Source organism: Medicago sativa, chromosome 5 (assembly GCF_051527215.1).
Source record: "Medicago sativa cultivar Bolivia chromosome 5, Bolivia_mono, whole genome shotgun sequence".
In the NCBI taxonomy this organism is placed as follows: domain Eukaryota; kingdom Viridiplantae; phylum Streptophyta; class Magnoliopsida; order Fabales; family Fabaceae; genus Medicago; species Medicago sativa.
Window position 1 is genome coordinate 4,500,864 of NC_140753.1, and position 20,608 is coordinate 4,521,471.

Sequence of the window (20,608 nt, forward strand, 5' to 3'; positions counted from 1 at the left end):
AAAAAAAACTGCCATGCTTTATTTTATTTTTTAACTAGTAATAGACCCGTGCGTACCGTACGGGTCACGTAACATTGTGGTAATCATATAAAAAATAATTATTTTATTTTTTAACTAGTAATAGACTCGTACGGTTACGCACGAGTAACGTAACATTGTGGTAATCATATAAAAAATAATTACTTTGTTAGTACTATCAAATGTTTTCTTTTCATATATTATATATAAAAAAATGTAAAATATTTGAATCGCGTATGTTGTGGATTTTATTTTCTTATGTACACGAAAACAAATTTTCATATACACATATAAGAAAGTCAATAAAATAATTTTTTTTAAAACTCATGATTATTTTCCCTCAAAAAAAAAAAACTCATGATAATTTTCAAAATATCAACATCAATGTAGTGTTTCTATTAAATACCTTTTTATTTTATATGCAAAACACTGTTCAATGTTTTCACCGTACTCGTTGTAGATTTTATGTGATTTATCTGCAGAAATAATTTTTTATGTTAATATATGAGAAAGTTGATATGATAAAATCGTAGAAACTCATTAATATTGTCAAAATATAAACATTAATATAGTGTTTCTATTGAATAACTTTTTATTTTATATGCAAAACACCGTTCAATATTTGCACTTCTCCCGTTGCCGATTTTATGTGTTTATATATGCATAAATAAATTTTTATGTACATATATGAGAAAATCGATATGATAAAATTTTGAAAACTCGTGACTATTTTCAAAATATCAACATCGATGTAATGTTTCTATTAAATACTTTTTTATTTTATATTTAAAACACCGATAAATATTTGCACCGCACTCGTTGAAGATTTTATATATTTATATATGCAGAAGGTTTTTTTTTAACAATATGTAATAGTCAATATGATAAAGTTTAGAAAACTCGTGACTATTTTTAAAATATCAACATCACTGTATTGTTTCTCCAAAATACTGTTAAATATTTACACCGCATTCATTGTAGACTTTATGTGCTTATATCTCCAAAATCAAATTTTAAGTATACTGATATGAGAAAGTTGATATGCTTAAATTTTAAAACTAATGATTATTTTAAAAAATTTAACATTATTGTATCGTTTCTATTAATTTTTTAAATATGCAAATTATTAAGAAGATTAAGAGATTAAAATAGATGAGAACGAAATGACGATATAGAGAATTTGTTAGGCTTGGAAGTGATAAATCTGAAAAATGAAGATACATAGAGAATTACTTAGGCTAGAAAGATAAACAAAAATATATATAATATTTTTTTCAAAATGAATAAATTTGTATTTTATTTTGTAAAATGACGATTAAACCCATAAAATTAAGAAGATTGTAAGGATAATTATGAAATTTTACTCGAGTAAGATTTTCTAATTTTCTTATTATAGTATTAGTAGTAGTAGATTAGTAGTAACAGTAGATATTTAAATATGTTGTGTGGAATTGAATAAACAGTTGTCCGTAATTATCATGATAATATATTGGCTTTTAAGAAGGACAATTATGAAATTTTGTTGGATTTTAATTTTGATATTTTTTTAATAAATATATTGTTTTTTTAATAATGTTTTTATATATTGTTAGTAGATTAAAAAAACAAATAATATTTAAAATTTTAAAGTATTCAAAAGACTTATTAATTTTGCAACAAAAATACAAATATTGGTGGAAATTTGTTATATCAACTTATCCGTGGAAGTACAAATTAGGAACAATTTTTTTTTATAGAGAAAAAATTGGCTACACCTTTTTGTTTTTAATTAAAAAACAAATATTGTTTTAAAAGTATTCCAAAAACTTATTAATTTTTCATCCTAAAAAATAAATATTTATGGGTTGAATTTGATGTGAAATTTTAATTGTTACAAGCCCTATAGCGTAAATTAATTAAGATTGTATACCTAAATATAATTAAATAAAAATTAAAAGTTACCTTATTAAAATTGATTTTTTTTTATAGAAAAATTGACTCATTTATTTGACATTTAATGTTACATTGTATATTACATTTTGATTGGTTGATATCTTGAAAGGGTAAATACCGGTTTTTTCTAGATTACCCTCTCTTGTTTAGCGGGTATTTTACCCCCTCATGATATCAACCAATCAAAATGTAATATAGATCGACAACATTAAATGTCAAATAAATGAGTCAATTTTTTCTAAAAAAAAAATCAATTTTAATCATAAGGTAACTTTTAATACTTTTAATTTTTATTTAATTTTAGACAAGATTACATTAGAGGTCCTTTATCTTATTTATTTGTAACATTTTGGTCCTTTATCTTTATTTTTTTTCCGTTTAGGTCTTTTATCTCTCATGAAAGCACATATACATCCTTTTTCTCTTTTTTTTATTAAAAAAATACATAATTTTATTTTGAAATATATTTTTATTAAAAATGAAAAAAATCCATAAATATGATGATGTTCATCATCTTCATCTTCTTCCTTTGAATCTTCATCATCTTCAATGAATCAAAAAAATTTCTACACAAATATATCTCCAAATATCATGAATTAATGTTATGTTCACCTTAAATCTTCTTTTAAACACAAAAATCTGTTACATCCCCAACTTTCATGATCAAATAATTGTGTTATTATTATTACTTGTTATCCTTAAATGTATGAATATTCACATTATTTATAAAATCTTATATGTTTTTAATTTTGGGTTAGTGTTGGAGACATAGACCAAGTATAAGATTAGAGTGACCCAAACCCATTTGGTAAGAAACCCAAAACTAAGATTAAGAATTAGGTGGAATTACTACTTTTAACTAAGGTCTTTTTAGTAAAAGACCCACCATCCATTTACCCCATATAAATAGTCATAATACACTAAAGCCTGATTTTAAGAAGGAAAGAAAAGAAAAGAATCAGAGAGGGAGAGAAAGAAGATCTGAAACGTAAAAGAGAAAGGAAGGAGAAGAAGAGGGAGAATCGCAAGGCAGGAAGAGAAGAGGAGAGGCCGAGAGAGAGAAAAGGCATGCTGAAGAAGAGAAATTAAAGGGAGCAGCAACCCTTATCCCAACAAAAGAGGAGAAAGAAGAATCCACCATTTTAGGGTTTAGAGTCACCATGAAAATTGCAAGGTAACATAGTCTTATCCCAAATTCAAAACCTCTCTAGGATGTACTTATGATTCATGGCTAATTAATAATTGCATGTCCTTGATTTAAGATTAATGAAAGAAAGAGAAAAAAGGAATTAGGGATTCTAGAATTTAAATTAGGAAATTTGAGGGAGATACTATTGCATGTCAAAGCATTGCTTGTTCATGTTGATTTTACAATGTTATTATGCACAGGTATAAAAGTGGGTTTGATTATTAGTTTGGTTTAACATATTTTCTGAGATTTTTATCCATTGACATGCGGTTCTGTTATTTCTTATAGTAGTTTTCTTCATTAGAATTGGAGATATGGTTAACTTGTGAAGACATGAAGTACTCATGAGACATGGTGATCTATATAATATTGTTTTAAGGATATAAATCTTAATGTGACCTTAGCATTCTTCTTACGGTCTTGATGTGTGAATATGCTTGTGCCAATACTAATCACTTTAAACAATTGCTGCCATCCTTCATTTCCCTTTCAAATATAACAATACATGTACAATTTTATTATTGAATCTGAACATGTATAAGAAAATTTTCATATAGTTTTAATTGATAATTAAAGAAGATCCTTACAATAGTAACAATTGTGAGGTAGACACCGGTAGTTGATTATGCTAACCGGTAAAAGCAGAGTACTCTGAGATTAAGTTAAAGATAACACTGTAGGGCAAACCTGGGAAACAATGGAAATCCAGTTAAAAGGCAAATCCTAAGTGTTTAGTTAAAGATGACATTGCAGGGCAAACCTGGGCAACAGTAGAAATCCAGTTGAAAGGCAAATCGTGAGTGTCCAGCTAAAGTAAATAAGATACGAATTCCTATGAATATAAACCATTGTTTATTTGGTAAAATGTTAAATACGTACAAGAGTTTATTAATTAGTAATATTGACGAGAGAACTTTTTCCATGTCTAGTACATCGGACATGGCTGAGAACATCAAAGTGCATTTTATTTTATATTATATGTTACTGAGTATTTGCGCTCACTATGTTTGGATGTTGTTTTCAGGTTAAGCTTGACATTGAAAAGTTGAAGAGTATGTCCGGACTACTCGCCAACACTTCAATGTAGAGTTCTTCGTTACCGGATCATAGTCAGAGTCGTAGACTAGAATGTAAATTCTTGTTGTACGTTAGAAAATATATGTAATTGTAGTATTAAAGGTCCCAAAATTATTAAGCTATATCAGTTCAGATTCTTTTTAAAATTACATTGGTCTCTAGTACCAGACATTTTCTTGGATGTTACAAAATCAAAACCCTATAGAGAAAGAGATTTAGTTTCATCACAAAAAAAAAAAAGATTTAGTTATATAAATTGTCACACCGTATATTATTATTATTATTTTCTAACTCAATATTCAAAAACCCGGCATAAAAATAACTCCAAAATTGAGAGCAGCTTTGCAGATCAATTTTGTTGTTTCCAGAACAATCTTAACTTTCGTAAAGCCTAACCCTTCCGCCAGTGACTAAGCCTCCATCATTCACCTTGCAACATTTGTGAAATTAAGGTTTTGATTTTTGTGTTTAAAAGAAGATTTGAGGTGAATATAACATTAATTCACGATAGGCTTAATAGCAGTTTTAGCCCCCTAAATTTCCCAAAGTTGCGATTTTGGCCCCCTAAGAAAAAAAAACTACAAAACCGCCCTCAAAGTTTTGCACCTGTGGCAGTTTTGGCCCCCAAGGCCAATTTTGACTCGGTCTACGCTGACGTGACATCCTAAGTGAGGTGCCACATGTTATTTTTTTTGGCCTTGGGGGCCAAAACTGCTACAGTTGCAAAACTTATGGGGCGTTTTTGTAGTTTTTTTTCTTAGGAGGCCAAAATCGCAACTTCGTGAAAGTTAGGGGGCGAAAACTACAATTAAGCCTTCACGATATTTGGAGATATATTTTAGTAGAACTTTTTTTGATTTAAATAATATGAAGATTCAAAGGAAGAAGATGATGAACATCTTCATCATATTTCTGGATTTTTTCATTTTTAATAAAAATATATTTTTAAAAGTAAAATTATGTATTTTTAAATAATAAAAAAATGAGAAAAAGATGATATTTGCTTTTAACATAGATAAAGGACCTTACGGGGAAAAAAATAAAGATAAATGACAAAGTGTTACAAATAAATAAGATAAAGGACCCCTAATGTAATCTTGCCTTAATTATATTTAGGTGTTCAATCTTAATTAATTTACACTACAGGACTGACTTAGAACAATTAAAATTTCACATCAAATTTCTTTCATATGAATGTCCTTAAATTTATCAGTTACATTCATAAAATTTCATTTTCTCATTTTGATTGTTCAATTTTGTCGTTCCAAACTGTCGCATTTTTCAATTTTTGTGAGAATCATCGTCGTTCGTTTGATTCCAAATATCATGAGAATTGTCGTTATTTCCAGAACCACGTCAGGTATGGTGACTTGATTTTTCTTTTTGATTTGATTTTTCTTAGTTGTGAGGTAGTTAATTATAACAATTGAGTAAGTCATCCGTCGTATTTTGAGGACTGCCAGTAGGTGTTGCTTCTGTGATGTTGTGGGAGTTTGCTAGCATTTTTTCGGTTGCTGCTGAAATGGTTATGTCATGAGGCTTTTGTTCTTTTGTTTGGACTTAAAGGCTTTGGCTGATAGTGAGGAAGTTTATGCGTGTTAGCATATTTTATTAGGTTGGTTGCTTAAATAAAAAAATAAGTCACGATACCTGACGCGGTTCTAGAAACAACGACAATTCTCACTATAATTGAAAACTGCGGTAGTTTGGAACGACAAAATTGAACAATCAAAATGGGAAGAAGAATGAAAAGGAAACAAGAAGTGATTAATAGGGAAGAATAAAGAAGAAAAAATTTGAATGAAAGAGATGTTTTTGTTTTCACGTTCGGGGTTTTGGAATGGAAGAAATTTTATGAATGTAAGTGATGAATTTAAGGACATCCAGATGAAAAAAATTTGATGTAAAGTTTTATTTGTTATAAGTCTTGTAGTGTAAATTAATTAAGATTGAACACCTCAATATAATTAAATAAAAATCAATTAAATAAAAATTAAAAGTATTAAAAGTTACCTTATTTAACTCTTTTATTTTTAGAAAAAAATGCTCATTTATTTGACATTTAATGTTGCCCATGTATATTACATTTTGATTGGTTGATATCATGAGAGGAATTACCCTCTAAACAAGAGAGGGTAACGTAGGCCTCACTATAAATACCCCTTAAACAAGAGAGTGTAATCTAGGCCTCACCAAGATTGTCACATTTAGTTACTAATTGGTTTTCTACAATGATAGTCTCTAATTAATTCAATTTACACCACATTCAAGTTATTATTCTCTACTTTACATTTATGATAGGAGAAATGTTAACAAGTGTTTCTAGGACACTCTTTAACCAGTAAGATTTTATCAAAAAGAAGGTTTTTTACTACAATTATTTTTGGAGAAATGATATTTGTACAACTATTTTCTAACAATTTTTATGACAACTTTCTCTCTCATACTCACATTATATCTTTACTTTCTCTCTATTACTTTGATTTTTGTATCAATACATAATTTTCTTTATAAAAATATGATTGTCAATCAAATTGATATTCAAATAACATTGCTCTTATTTTTGAAGGAGGGAGAAGTCTCGATCTAATTTTACATAATATATAATAGGTGTATCACTACATGACAAAGTTAAATAGTGTAAGCATCAGAGAGGGCCCTGGCCATCCTCCTCACCGTATCAGTCCATGGTACTTAAATTCAAGATTACTGTTCTTCGTTCAGCAAGTTTCGCTCCCACCCAGCCAAATAGAGCAAAATACCCTTGCGCTAATTAACTAACCCATGTGTAAATCAAACATGACTTAAATTTTACACATACGTGACTTAAGTCACACTGTATGAGTTAACTCATGCTGGTGTTAACACACGCGTGAGTTAACTCACACTAGTTACAACTTACAAAGTTGCAAAGTTGCAAAGCACACATGTGAGGGACAGGCATTTACTCTGCCCTATTCTTGCTAGGGAAAAAGGACAAAAACAACAATCTCATAAGACAAATCACGTTTTCTATACTCTTAACTTATATTGTACACTTTCATGTACATGTTTTGATGATGACATGACAGAGTGGTCGAATTATATTTATATAATTAAGGGGTTTGCTAGGATACACCTACTAGTTTTTATTAAGGTGTGTTTTAGCAAAGATATAACTAAAAAGTTGTTAAATACACCTTAAAGTGAATGTTGCTAAAACACACCTTCTTAAAAATAAGTGGGTGTACATTAGCAACTTCTATAGGCATTTGCTAGAATACACCCACTTATTTTTTAGAAGGTGTGTTTTAGCAAGTTATAACTAAAAAGTAGTTAAATACACCCTAAGGTGTAGCTTGCTAAAACACTCCCACATAAAAACTAGTGGGTGTGTTCTAGCAAATCCCTATATATATATATATTTTATAGATTAGATAATGCATGACATAAGTTGCAAAATCTTAATATATATTCACATATTATGTTGTTTATATTATTAAAAGTAAATTGGAAATGCTTTACAAGAAGCTGCTCTTATCCTTTAACACTAATATAAATTTTGTCCAGTATCTCAGTTGTTCATTTTGCGAATATATTACTCCCAACTTAATTTAATCTTATATCATGCACATGAGATTGTGTTGAAGATTATATCTTATCTGAAAAAATTAAGAAAATTGCAAGCAACTTGAAAAAATTAAGAAAAAAAATGCAGAAAGTGAGATTGAGAGTTGAAGTTGAACTTGGGACATCCAAGTCTGCACTCAAAAACTAAACCCCAGCCACAAGGCCAAAGCTACAAAACTATTAGTATTACGGAATAGAGGATATATATATATATATATATATATATATATATATATATATATATATATATATAACTTAAGATAGGCTTTGTATAAAAAAAAATGGGTTTGGGCTGGGATGGTGTGGCTATTGCCACACCCTGTCCTGCTCAGATCCGCCCCTGCTCACATGTGTACTTTGCAACTTTGTACAAGCGTGAGTTAACTCATGCAGCGTGACTTAAGTCACGCATGTGTAAAATTTAAGTTTACACATGCGTTAATTAACTAGCGCAGGGTTATTTTGGTAAATTTGGCTGGGTGGGAGCGAAACTTGCTGGGCGGAGAGCAGTAACCTAAATTCAATAGTAACCATCCCTACACTGAGAAAGTTGTACACATTAAATAATTAAAAAAAGAAGGGTTATATTAACAAGTGTTTTTAGAGCACCTGTTAAAGAAATTAAAAGTATTACAGTTGCATTAGATTTAACAACATTTTGATTTTTAAAAAATAAAATTCATTAAATTTTACCATTTTTCAATACAATATTTCTAATTTTATCCTTTTATCTAATCTCTCAATGACACTTTTTAACATTTCCAACAAAAAAAAATGTTATCATGCTTTGTCTAACTCCAAAAACAAAGGTATCATTTGTATGGAGAAAGTCTTGGTTGGGCACATACCCAACACTTCAATTTTATGTACATACTCACATAAAACTAACGAAATTAAATAAAAAAAATTTAATCACATCAATTGATATATTGTAATTTTATTTTTCTTTAATTTTTTCTTGGTTTTGTATGTATGCATAAAATTGAAGTGTTGAGTATGTGTCCAACCAAAACTTTCTCCACTTGTATGACATTGTGGTATCATTGTCATATAATGTTGACCAGTTATAATGTGACAATCGGTTTTCTACTTTCTCTTTCCTAAAGATAAATTGTTTGCTTTTTGTTATTTTTTAAAGAGTGACATATGGTACATTGTGGTTCGTAAATGCAACATGATATTAATAGCACAATGTCACACAAGTGTTACCTCAATTTAAATCATTTGTTTATAAATAGTCTAGTTATAATTTTACGAGACCGGTTTTTAATATTAAGTTAAACTCAATTTAAATTTTAAATTAAAATGATATAATGGTTTATTTAAGATATGGTGAATGATCTGCTATCATTTTACGTACTATTATTGAATCATTTAGTTTTATATATCTAATCATGTGCGTGAAAAAATATGTTTAAGAGTTTCTTATTGAATGTTATATGAGAAGAATATGTGTTTAAAGATATTGGATGTAAGATTGATTAAATTAAATTCAAGAATGTGTGTGAAACTGTGAACAGTAGATTAAAACAAATAAAAGCATCAACCATGAAGAATTTCATTTTTTAATGTTTAAATGAGTTCCACACAGACAAAGAGGGAGTGTTTAAATCTCTCCATGATGAAGATACTTATGAGATGTGTATCTATCAAGTATCAATGTTTATATAGATAAGCCACCTTAAACTGTCTAAGGATACAACTAAGGATACAACTATAACCATTCTAAAAGAAAAAGAAAACAAGAAAAAAATGTAATTAAATAATTAAAAAGTTAATTTTATGATAAACGATATTTTAGTCTTTGAATATGTGAGAATTTTTTGTTCTACTCCTTGAACTTATCTAAATTGCAAGCACATCATTGTATGTTTCTGTAATTGAGAAGTGTACCAGTGTCGAGAAGTTTCTTTTCGGTGTATCAATTACAAAGCCCTAGATGACAGTGTATCTGTTGTTTATCTCCTTATTATCTAACCAACACCGGCATTGCAGTTTACTGTTAAGGCGGTTTTGATGGCATTGAAAAGTAAGAGTTCCAGAAATTTTGGTTCGGTTCGTGTTAACTTATGCCTTATGCCTTAAGGGCACATGTTAAGCAACCTAAAAAAGGTCATGTTAATCAATGAGAGTAACAAAATCAGAATTCTTTGTGGGTCATGTTAACTTATGTCTTAAGGGCACATGTTAAGCAACCTAAAAAGGGCAACTTTGCATTAGAAAACATAATATATAACTTTTAAGAAGTTGAATGCACAATTTTTTATGCATATACACCCTCCGGTCACAAATATAAGCAAAAATTCACTTTTTAGGTTCATTCAATAAATGATGTATGTGGACTATTAAATAGACCACATACATCATTTATTGAATGAATCTAAAAAGTAAATTTTTGTTTATATTTGTGACCGAAGGGTGTATTTATTTAACAAGTTCTTTAACATGTGCTTTTGAGGGCACAAGTTAACATTTGCCAATCTATGTTGCATGCAAAATAATCGATTTTCTCACCTCTAGCATGGCACGTGTATTTTGTTGGATTCCTGTAGTATCTATCTAGATTCTCACTAGACCAGATATTTTGTGCCGTGGGAGTTTGTTTAATGCATTCGGTTTTATCGGTTATAAAAGTTTGGGAGGCAATTTGCAGACCATAGACTAAGCATATATGAAGAAAAAGTAAAAATAAGTACTAGTGTTTGATTTAGTTATTCAAAAAGACCATGTGACCTAATTTGTTTGATCATTTTTTCACTAATTGTTAAAAGAATAATAATAAATTTTGTCTTTAGAAAAACAAATTGGATTAATTAAGTCTCTAGCCAATAAAAAAATAGTATTTTTCTAAAATATATATTGTTTTAAAAGGACGACCATATATAGCATTAATTGAAAATGGACAATTTGTTTCTTACACTAATCTTTTTCAATAACAAATGTTAAGATGTTAATTGGTATATTAATATCTTTTTTGATATCGAGACTTGAACTTATATCTTTTACTCCGTCTCTTCTTTAATCCTGTTGTGAAAGTGACTCAAAATTGGAGTTTGGAGGCCAAAATTGATGTTTGCTGAAAGTACAAATCGGTGGCCGATTTGGAAAATCGGTGGCCGATTTCGCGTGCTGTTATTTTTCAGAAACGTATTTTTGGGCCAGATTTGTTACAATTTTATGGGAGTTTCTTTTACTATAAATATAGGCCTTGTATCAGACTATTTTGAGAGATAGAGGGGGGCTGAAACAAGGGTTTAGAAATCAAACTAGGGTTTGTATAGAGTTTGTCTCTTGGCAACAAACTAGGGTTTGAAGGTTGATTCACCTTGGGAAACACTATTAGGATTGAGTCTCTTGGTTACGGGAAGAGGCTGGGATTTGGGTAGAATTAGGCGGGAGACTTATTCTTGTAACCCATTGAAATCTTTTTGTAACGTTACTCATCATATAGTGGAACGGAGGGCTGCTCTCTCCCCCAGACTAGGTCAATTTGGACCGAACTGGGTAAACAGATTCTTTTGTGTTCTCTCTGCTTTTCTCTCGCTGTTTTTTTCTACTTTTGCTTGTTTAATTGCAATTCACTTTGATATTGGTTGCTTAATTATCCCTTGCTCCACACATCAAGTTTGTTATTGGTGTGTTTTCTCATCGAATTCGCAACAATTGGCGCCCACCGTGGGGCAAAGGTCAAAGGATAATCAAGTATCATGGGTTCAAAGTGGGATATTGAGAAGTTTACCGGAGATAACGATTTTGGGTTATGGAAGGTAAAGATGGAAGCGGTGTTGATACATCAAAAGTGTGAGAAAGCTTTGAAGGGTGAAGGTTCGTTACCGGTCACCATGACACGAGCGGAGAAGACCGAGATGGTGGACAAGGCCAGGAGTGCCATTGTCTTGTGCCTCGGAGATAAAGTTTTGAGAGAAGTAGCAAAGGAACCAACCGCGGCATCGATGTGGGCAAAGTTGGAATCTTTGTATATGACAAAGTCTTTGGCTCATCGGCAATTCCTAAAGCAACAACTCTACTCATTCAAGATGGTGGGGTCAAAGGCCATCATGGAGCAACTTACGGAGTTCAACAAAATCCTTGATGACTTGGAGAATATTGAGGTGAATCTTGAGGATGAAGATAAAGCTATACTCTTGTTGTGTGCTCTACCTAGATCTTTTGAATCGTTTAAAGATACCATGCTCTATGGAAAAGAAGGCACTGTTACCTTGGAAGAAGTTCAAGCAGCTTTGAGAACCAAGGAGTTGACTAAGTCTAAGGACTTGAGAGTTGATGAAAACGGGGAAGGCCTAAGTGTTTCAAGAGGGAATGGTGGAGGTAGAGGTAACCGAGGAAAGAGTAGTAACAAGACAAAGTTTAAATGCTTTAAGTGTAACAAGATGGGTCACTTCAAGAAGGATTGTCCGGAGATTAATGTAATTCCGTACAAATTGTCTCTGAGGGTTATGAGGATGCAGGTGCTTTGATGGTGTGCTGTTTAGAGGATGAAGGTGATGTTTCTCACCTTGGGGGTGATGCCTGGTAGAGCGGTGGTCGTCTGGAGAGACGTTAAACACTCAACATCAGCCTGGAGAGGCGGTGGTAAGAATACTCATGATCTACCGGTTGAGGTGGAGGTTCAAGGAAGACATAGTGGGATGTACTCATTTGCTAGTTGAGAGGTTGGAAGCTCAGCTTTAGGTGGAGTTGAACACACCGGGAGTGGTACGACTATGGAGGACCTTGGGTGCTATGCTCTAGTGGTGATCAAGGGTTTTCTTCATGAAGACGGAAGGCATTCCGGAGGTTGAAGAATGTATAGCACGGCTTGTGGAATTACCCTAAAAGTCCAAGGGTCATTGGATGCAAGGTGATCTTCAAGGAAGCGGGAGATGTCTCGTATTGAAGAGGTATGGTGTAGTCTTGTAGAACTACCTGAAATTCCTAGTGTAGTTTGGATACAAGGATCTTCGAGAAGGCGGAAGACATTCCAATGGCTGAAGAGGTTAAGGTGTGTACTTGTGGAACTACCTAAAATTCCTTGAGTAGTTTGGACACAAGGATCTTCAAAGGGGCGGAAGGCATTCCGATGATTGAAGAGATTAAGGTGTAAACTTGTGGAGCTACTCGGCGTAGTGGGAAGCAAGGGAAAGAGCAGCAAGGTGTTGATGTTAAATGGGCATCATCACTAATTTGGAGTCAAGGTGGAGATTGTTGTGAAAGTGACTCAAAATTGGAGTTTGGAGGCCAAAATTGATGTTTGCTGAAAGTACAAATCGGTGGCCGATTTGGAAAATCGGTGGCCGATTTGGAAAATCGGTGGCCGATTTTGGCTGCCTTTTGGGAGGCTTTCTGTTCGGGAAAAATTGGTGGCCGATTTGGAAAATCGGTGGCCGATTTCGCGTGCTGTTATTTTTCAGAAACGTATTTTTGGGCCAGATTTGTTACAATTTTATGGGAGTTTCTTTTACTATAAATATAGGCCTTGTATCAGACTATTTTGAGAGATAGAGGGGGGCTGAAACAAGGGTTTAGAAATCAAACTAGGGTTTGTATAGAGTTTGTCTCTTGGCAACAAACTAGGGTTTGAAGGTTGATTCACCTTGGGAAACACTATTAGGATTGAGTCTCTTGGTTACGGGAAGAGGCTGGGATTTGGGTAGAATTAGGCGGGAGACTTATTCTTGTAACCCATTGAAATCTTTTTGTAACGTTACTCATCATATAGTGGAACGGAGGGCTGCTCTCTCCCCCAGACTAGGTCAATTTGGACCGAACTGGGTAAACAGATTCTTTTGTGTTCTCTCTGCTTTTCTCTCGCTGTTTTTTTCTACTTTTGCTTGTTTAATTGCAATTCACTTTGATATTGGTTGCTTAATTATCCCTTGCTCCACACATCAAGTTTGTTATTGGTGTGTTTTCTCATCGAATTCGCAACAATTGGCGCCCACCGTGGGGCAAAGGTCAAAGGATAATCAAGTATCATGGGTTCAAAGTGGGATATTGAGAAGTTTACCGGAGATAACGATTTTGGGTTATGGAAGGTAAAGATGGAAGCGGTGTTGATACAGCAAAAGTGTGAGAAAGCTTTGAAGGGTGAAGGTTCGTTACCGGTCACCATGACACGAGCGGAGAAGACCGAGATGGTGGACAAGGCCAGGAGTGCCATTGTCTTGTGCCTCGGAGATAAAGTTTTGAGAGAAGTAGCAAAGGAACCAACCGCGGCATCGATGTGGGCAAAGTTGGAATCTTTGTATATGACAAAGTCTTTGGCTCATCGGCAATTCCTAAAGCAACAACTCTACTCATTCAAGATGGTGGGGTCAAAGGCCATCATGGAGCAACTTACGGAGTTCAACAAAATCCTTGATGACTTGGAGAATATTGAGGTGAATCTTGAGGATGAAGATAAAGCTATACTCTTGTTGTGTGCTCTACCTAGATCTTTTGAATCGTTTAAAGATACCATGCTCTATGGAAAAGAAGGCACTGTTACCTTGGAAGAAGTTCAAGCAGCTTTGAGAACCAAGGAGTTGACTAAGTCTAAGGACTTGAGAGTTGATGAAAACGGGGAAGGCCTAAGTGTTTCAAGAGGGAATGGTGGAGGTAGAGGTAACCGAGGAAAGAGTAGTAACAAGACAAAGTTTAAATGCTTTAAGTGTAACAAGATGGGTCACTTCAAGAAGGATTGTCCGGAGATTAATGTAATTCCGTACAAATTGTCTCTGAGGGTTATGAGGATGCAGGTGCTTTGATGGTGTGCTGTTTAGAGGATGAAGGTGATGTTTCTCACCTTGGGGGTGATGCCTGGTAGAGCGGTGGTCGTCTGGAGAGACGTTAAACACTCAACATCAGCCTGGAGAGGCGGTGGTAAGAATACTCATGATCTACCGGTTGAGGTGGAGGTTCAAGGAAGACATAGTGGGATGTACTCATTTGCTAGTTGAGAGGTTGGAAGCTCAGCTTTAGGTGGAGTTGAACACACCGGGAGTGGTACGACTATGGAGGACCTTGGGTGCTATGCTCTAGTGGTGATCAAGGGTTTTCTTCATGAAGACGGAAGGCATTCCGGAGGTTGAAGAATGTATAGCACGGCTTGTGAAATTACCCTAAAAGTCCAAGGGTGATTGGATGCAAGGTGATCTTCAAGGAAGCGGGAGATGTCTCGTATTGAAGAGGTATGGTGTAGTCTTGTAGAACTACCTGAAATTCCTAGTGTAGTTTGGATACAAGGATCTTCGAGAAGGCGGAAGACATTCCAATGGCTGAAGAGGTTAAGGTGTGTACTTGTGGAACTACCTAAAATTCCTTGAGTAGTTTGGACACAAGGATCTTCAAAGGGGCGGAAGGCATTCCGATGATTGAAGAGATTAAGGTGTAAACTTGTGGAGCTACTCGGCGTAGTGGGAAGCAAGGGAAAGAGCAGCAAGGTGTTGATGTTAAATGGGCATCATCACTAATTTGGAGTCAAGGTGGAGATTGTTGTGAAAGTGACTCAAAATTGGAGTTTGGAGGCCAAAATTGATGTTTGCTGAAAGTACAAATCGGTGGCCGATTTGGAAAATCGGTGGCCGATTTTGGCTGCCTTTTGGGAGGCTTTCTGTTCGGGAAAAATTGGTGGCCGATTTGGAAAATCGGTGGCCGATTTCGCGTGCTGTTATTTTTCAGAAACGTATTTTTGGGCCAGATTTGTTACAATTTTATGGGAGTTTCTTTTACTATAAATATAGGCCTTGTATCAGACTATTTTGAGAGATAGAGGGGGGCTGAAACAAGGGTTTAGAAATCAAACTAGGGTTTGTATAGAGTTTGTCTCTTGGCAACAAACTAGGGTTTGAAGGTTGATTCACCTTGGGAAACACTATTAGGATTGAGTCTCTTGGTTACGGGAAGAGGCTGGGATTTGGGTAGAATTAGGCGGGAGACTTATTCTTGTAACCCATTGAAATCTTTTTGTAACGTTACTCATCATATAGTGGAACGGAGGGCTGCTCTCTCCCCCAGACTAGGTCAATTTGGACCGAACTGGGTAAACAGATTCTTTTGTGTTCTCTCTGCTTTTCTCTCGCTGTTTTTTTCTACTTTTGCTTGTTTAATTGCAATTCACTTTGATATTGGTTGCTTAATTATCCCTTGCTCCACACATCAAGTTTGTTATTGGTGTGTTTTCTCATCGAATTCGCAACAAATCCCTTATCTTGAACTACAAATTGACCCTTATAGTAAAAAAAGTTTACAAATAGTTAATTTTTTAATTGATAAGATTTTCTTATCCTCTTATGACAATTTTTCCACACAAACGTTTACAATGCGTTTTGAAATATTGTTCTTGTCACCACAATTTTATTATTTGTTAAAGGATACATCACTAGATTAAAGATGATGAATCCCCGTGAGCATAGCTCAGTTAACAGGGACATACATTATTATATGTAGATGTCGGGATTCGAACCCCGGATACCCACTTATTCACTTTAAAAAATGTGAATTTTAGCCACTAGCTACTTGACAAAAAAAACATGATGAATATTTATAACTTAACTTAATCTCGATTTTTAAGCATTGTCATTTTTTTCATTCACCATAAATCCATAATAGTTATTTGGTGGTGGGATGAATGAAATTCCAACGCTCAATTTTTTGAGTGGCACCAATTTTTTTTATTGAAAAGTACATTGTACTATAAATATTAAAATTAAAATTGAAGAAGTTGGTACCAAATAAAAAAGTGGTAGCTCATCTTCAATGTAAGAAAATAAACTACGACCTAGTTCCGTAAAAGAAAATTGAAGCATGGAGTGCAGTATATTGGACCATTGAAGTCTGTTCACACTTGATATCATTTGAAACTTTTCTAGTGGCATGAAAGACATTAAGAAACCTTCTTTTTTTTTAAAATAGTACATTAATGAACTTTTTTTGTTTTGAAGGAAGTACATTAATGAACTTGAAAGTTGAATACATTGAAAATTTTATATCAATATTAAAAGAAAACTACGGTCCTATGGGTGGACGGACAAATTTATGGATGGATAAATGGGTTCCTAAGGGTGGCGTGCTCCTAACCTCAGCTTCCCAAAACCTTATTGATACCACTCTTTCTGTGAGGGATGCGGTGACTCCTGAAGGAAATTGGGATTTAATTTTTTTGCAGGATAATTTGCCAAACACTATTGTGAATCAGGTCCTTGCTTTACCTGCCCCAAACGATGCAGACGGGCCTGATTCCATAGGATGGCGGGGGGGGGGGGGGGGGGGGGGGGGGGAACTAATACTCACCGGTTTACTATCCAAAGTGCTTATAGGTTGCAACATGGGGATATCCATGCTCCAGAGGGCAATTGGAAATCTTTGTGGGATTGGAAAGGACCACATCGTATACAAACTTTCATCTAGTTGGCAGCTCAGGAGCGCATCCTTACTAACTTTCGGAGAAGCAAGTGGGGAGTGGGTATATCTCCAATTTGTACTAGATGTGGGAGAGATGATGAGACTACCATTCATGTGCTTCGTGACTGTGTCTACGCTACTCAGGTATGGCTCCGTTTGGTTCCGTCTAACTTTATGACTGATTTCTTTACTTTTGATTGCAGGAATTGGATTTTTGATAACATCAGTAAGCAGGGTATTGGTGGTCATAGTACAAATTGGAAGACAACTTTCATGACCACTTGTTGGTTCATGTGGACGTGGAGAAACAAAGCTATTTTTGAAGAGAATTTTCAACAACCGAATAACCCTGTCTTGGTGATCCAAAATTTCGTTCAAAAGATAGATCTGTGTTCAAATCAACAACTTCATCGCAATTTTCCAATGAAGGAGACAATCTACATAGGTTGGAAGAAACCCCCTGAAGGTTGGATTAAACTCAATAGTGATGGTGCTTGCAAAGGAATTGGAGAATATTCAGGCTGTGGTGGCCTCTTTCGCGACACTGAAGGGAGATGGCTAAAAGGCTACATTCGAAAGATTGGAGTTTGTGATGCACTTCATGCTGAAATGTGGGGCATGTATCTTGGTTTGGAGATGGCTTGGCGAGAGAAAATTCCGCAACTCATTGTTGAAAGTGATTCTAAAATCTTGATTGACATGGTTACAGAAAACTGCAAGTTTAGTGGCTCAGTTCCCATATTGGTGCAACGCATTCGAAAACTCCTGGCTTTGGATTGGCAAGTCCGATTTCGTCATACCTGGAGGGAGGGTAATCGATGTGCTGATTGGTTGGCTAACTTTAGCTTTTCTCTAGACTCTTTTAATTGTATCATAATGGAGAATCCATCCAGTGAGCTCCGTAGACTTCTTTTTGATGACATCTCTGGCGCTTCTATGCCTAGGAATGTTCGGATAGCTTCTTAGTTTTCTTTTGGGCCTTTGGCCCTCTTTTGTAAAAAAAAAAAAAAAAAGAAAACTACGGTTACCTTTTTTCTCAATGCACATGACTAAACCTTATTAGTTTGCTAAAAGTATTTTCATGGTTTATTATTTTTTTTTATGTATGATAGATCGGACTCATTTAACATAAACATTGGGTAATATAGAGCATATGTAAATATTTTGTATTTTTGTTTATTATTGAAAGTTCTAGATTGAAAAGGAAGAGAGAGAGAAAAGAGTAAGATAAATTGAGAAGTCCTTGCGTTGCCTCTGTTCGGGTTTCAATCCTACCAGGTCGTTGGTGTGTAGTGCTACATGTTTCCCTTTGTTGGTGCCCTTTTTCCACTAATTTCGAGGATTTCTTTCATTGTTTGTAGTCTGGTTTCTTTTTTATTGTTTTTCTTTTTGTCTATTAGTTTTAATCTGAAACAATGGATTCACCGTTGGAAAAGACACAAAATGGTGAGAGATTCAAACAAAGAATTCCTAAATCTCACAACTGAATCTGATTCTTCAAAACTCATAGATGCTCTCAAAAAGTCTCAACATCAAGGATCCTACTTTGGTTCTATTGTTGAAGATTGCAAAAGTTTTTTTTCTCTCTCTAGTTTCAATTATTTAGAGTTAGTACACGTACGCCGTGAGGCTAATCAAACGGCACATGATTTAGCACAGTTTGCTATTTCTTCTCTAACTGATTTTGTATGGATCAAATAGACTCCTCGTTGTATTTCAATTGTAGTGACACTTGATGTTGCAATCTTTTGATCAATACAATCAGTTATTTGAAAAAAAAAAGTAGTTCTAGATCATTATTTTATAATAAAAAATTGAAAAAATGGTAAAAATGTCTTGAAACTATAATGATTCTTATGATTTTGATGATGAAATTTTATTTAAAAAAAATAAAAGACACTAGGGATACTTTAATTGTTGAATTAAAATAAAATATTACAATTTTTAAGTATCAAACAAATGTTTAATAATTGAAATGGGGATGTAGCTCAAATGGTAGAGCGCTCGCTTTGCATGCGAGAGGTACAGGGTTTGATCCCTTGCATCTCCATGAATTTTCCTTTTTTTTTTGTGCAGCATCTCCATGAAATTTCCTTTTTTTTTCTTCATAAATTAAATTGATAGCCATACTTTCATTTCTTTCATGATTTTTTTTAATAAAAAATTGCTTTGATTATGAAATTATTATTATGAGGTTGTAACTAATAATTCAAGACAAATATTAAAATTATTTTTGAGGGAAAAAATATTTAAATTATTATAAGGATACTAATTCCTTTCCTATGACACCACTGAAAATCTCATGATCAACTCTAATACTTAATATTTGTCTATGAAGCCACCCATGAATGTGTCTTTTAGCAATCCACACCTCAAGGTGTGATTTCCACTTTTTAGTTATAACTTTGCTAAAAGACACATTCGAATTAGTTGGTGTCTTTTAGCAAATGTTCATAAAATAACTTGCTAAAAGACACCTTTTAACTTCATAAATGGTGTCTTCTAGCAAAACCCATATATATATATATATATATATATATATTCGTTATCCTTGAATGCCTGATTTTTCAAGATATAGATGATGGCTTCATTAGAGAAAGAGATGTAGAAGTACAAAACTTCCATAAAGGATGAGTGGCCCTTCTGTTTTTTTATTTTTCTTCTTATATTTGAGTTAGCAATTTTATTTATGCTTTGAATCATTAGAACTTTGAATTGTTTTTCCTTATAATTTTTGGTAAACCTTATGCTTATCCAAAAATCAATATATATTTCTACAAGAGCATGATGACCATTCGTAATTATTGTGTGGGATTCAATTCCTACACGACATGCATCGATGGGTCAAGCCAAAAGGTGATATTGATTATGAAATGGTTATTGACATGCATCGATGGGTCACTTTGGCATATAGGTTATGATTTTAACTTGTTCCTGATTACCTTATATACTACCACACTTTTTTGAGGCCAGTTTAGACTTGGTAAGTCCCTAATTCACCTAGACTTCTCCCTTATAAAAAACAATTCAGTGCTATAGAATGCCCAAACACTCGGAAAACTTTGAAGCATATCCAGATCCGATGAGCTTCCAATTCACCTAATCTTCTTTCAGATAAAAGAAAGGGTCATGTTAACTTGTGCCCTTAGGGTACATGTTAAGCAATCTAAATAAAGCAATTTTGCATTGGAAAACACAATATAACAACTTTTAAAAAGTTGAATGCACGCATTTTAATATGTGTATTTCTATAATGAGTATCTTAACATGTGCGTTGAGGGCACAAGTTAACATTAGCCTTTAAATTATTAACGTTGTTTAAATGCGTGTTTTTTTGTGGTCAAGTAAATATGTTTCCAATTACTTGCTAGATGATTAATGAATATGATAAGAGATCACAAT

General features: G+C 33.6%; 1 long non-coding RNA gene and 1 other non-coding gene across 2 annotated transcripts; both read left to right on the top strand.

Moving 5' to 3' along the window:
• The first annotated feature begins 2,885 nt into the window (after window positions 1-2,885).
• Window positions 2,886-4,490, top strand: LOC146919326 (uncharacterized). Its single transcript, XR_015011454.1, has 2 exons — window positions 2,886-3,124; window positions 4,164-4,490. It is a non-coding gene; the product is annotated as an uncharacterized LOC146919326 (long non-coding RNA).
• Window positions 4,491-19,183: 14,693 nt separating this feature from the next.
• On the top strand, window positions 19,184-19,256 carry TRNAA-UGC (transfer RNA alanine (anticodon UGC)). Its single transcript has one exon. It is a non-coding gene; the product is annotated as a tRNA-Ala (tRNA).
• Window positions 19,257-20,608: the final 1,352 nt, after the last annotated feature.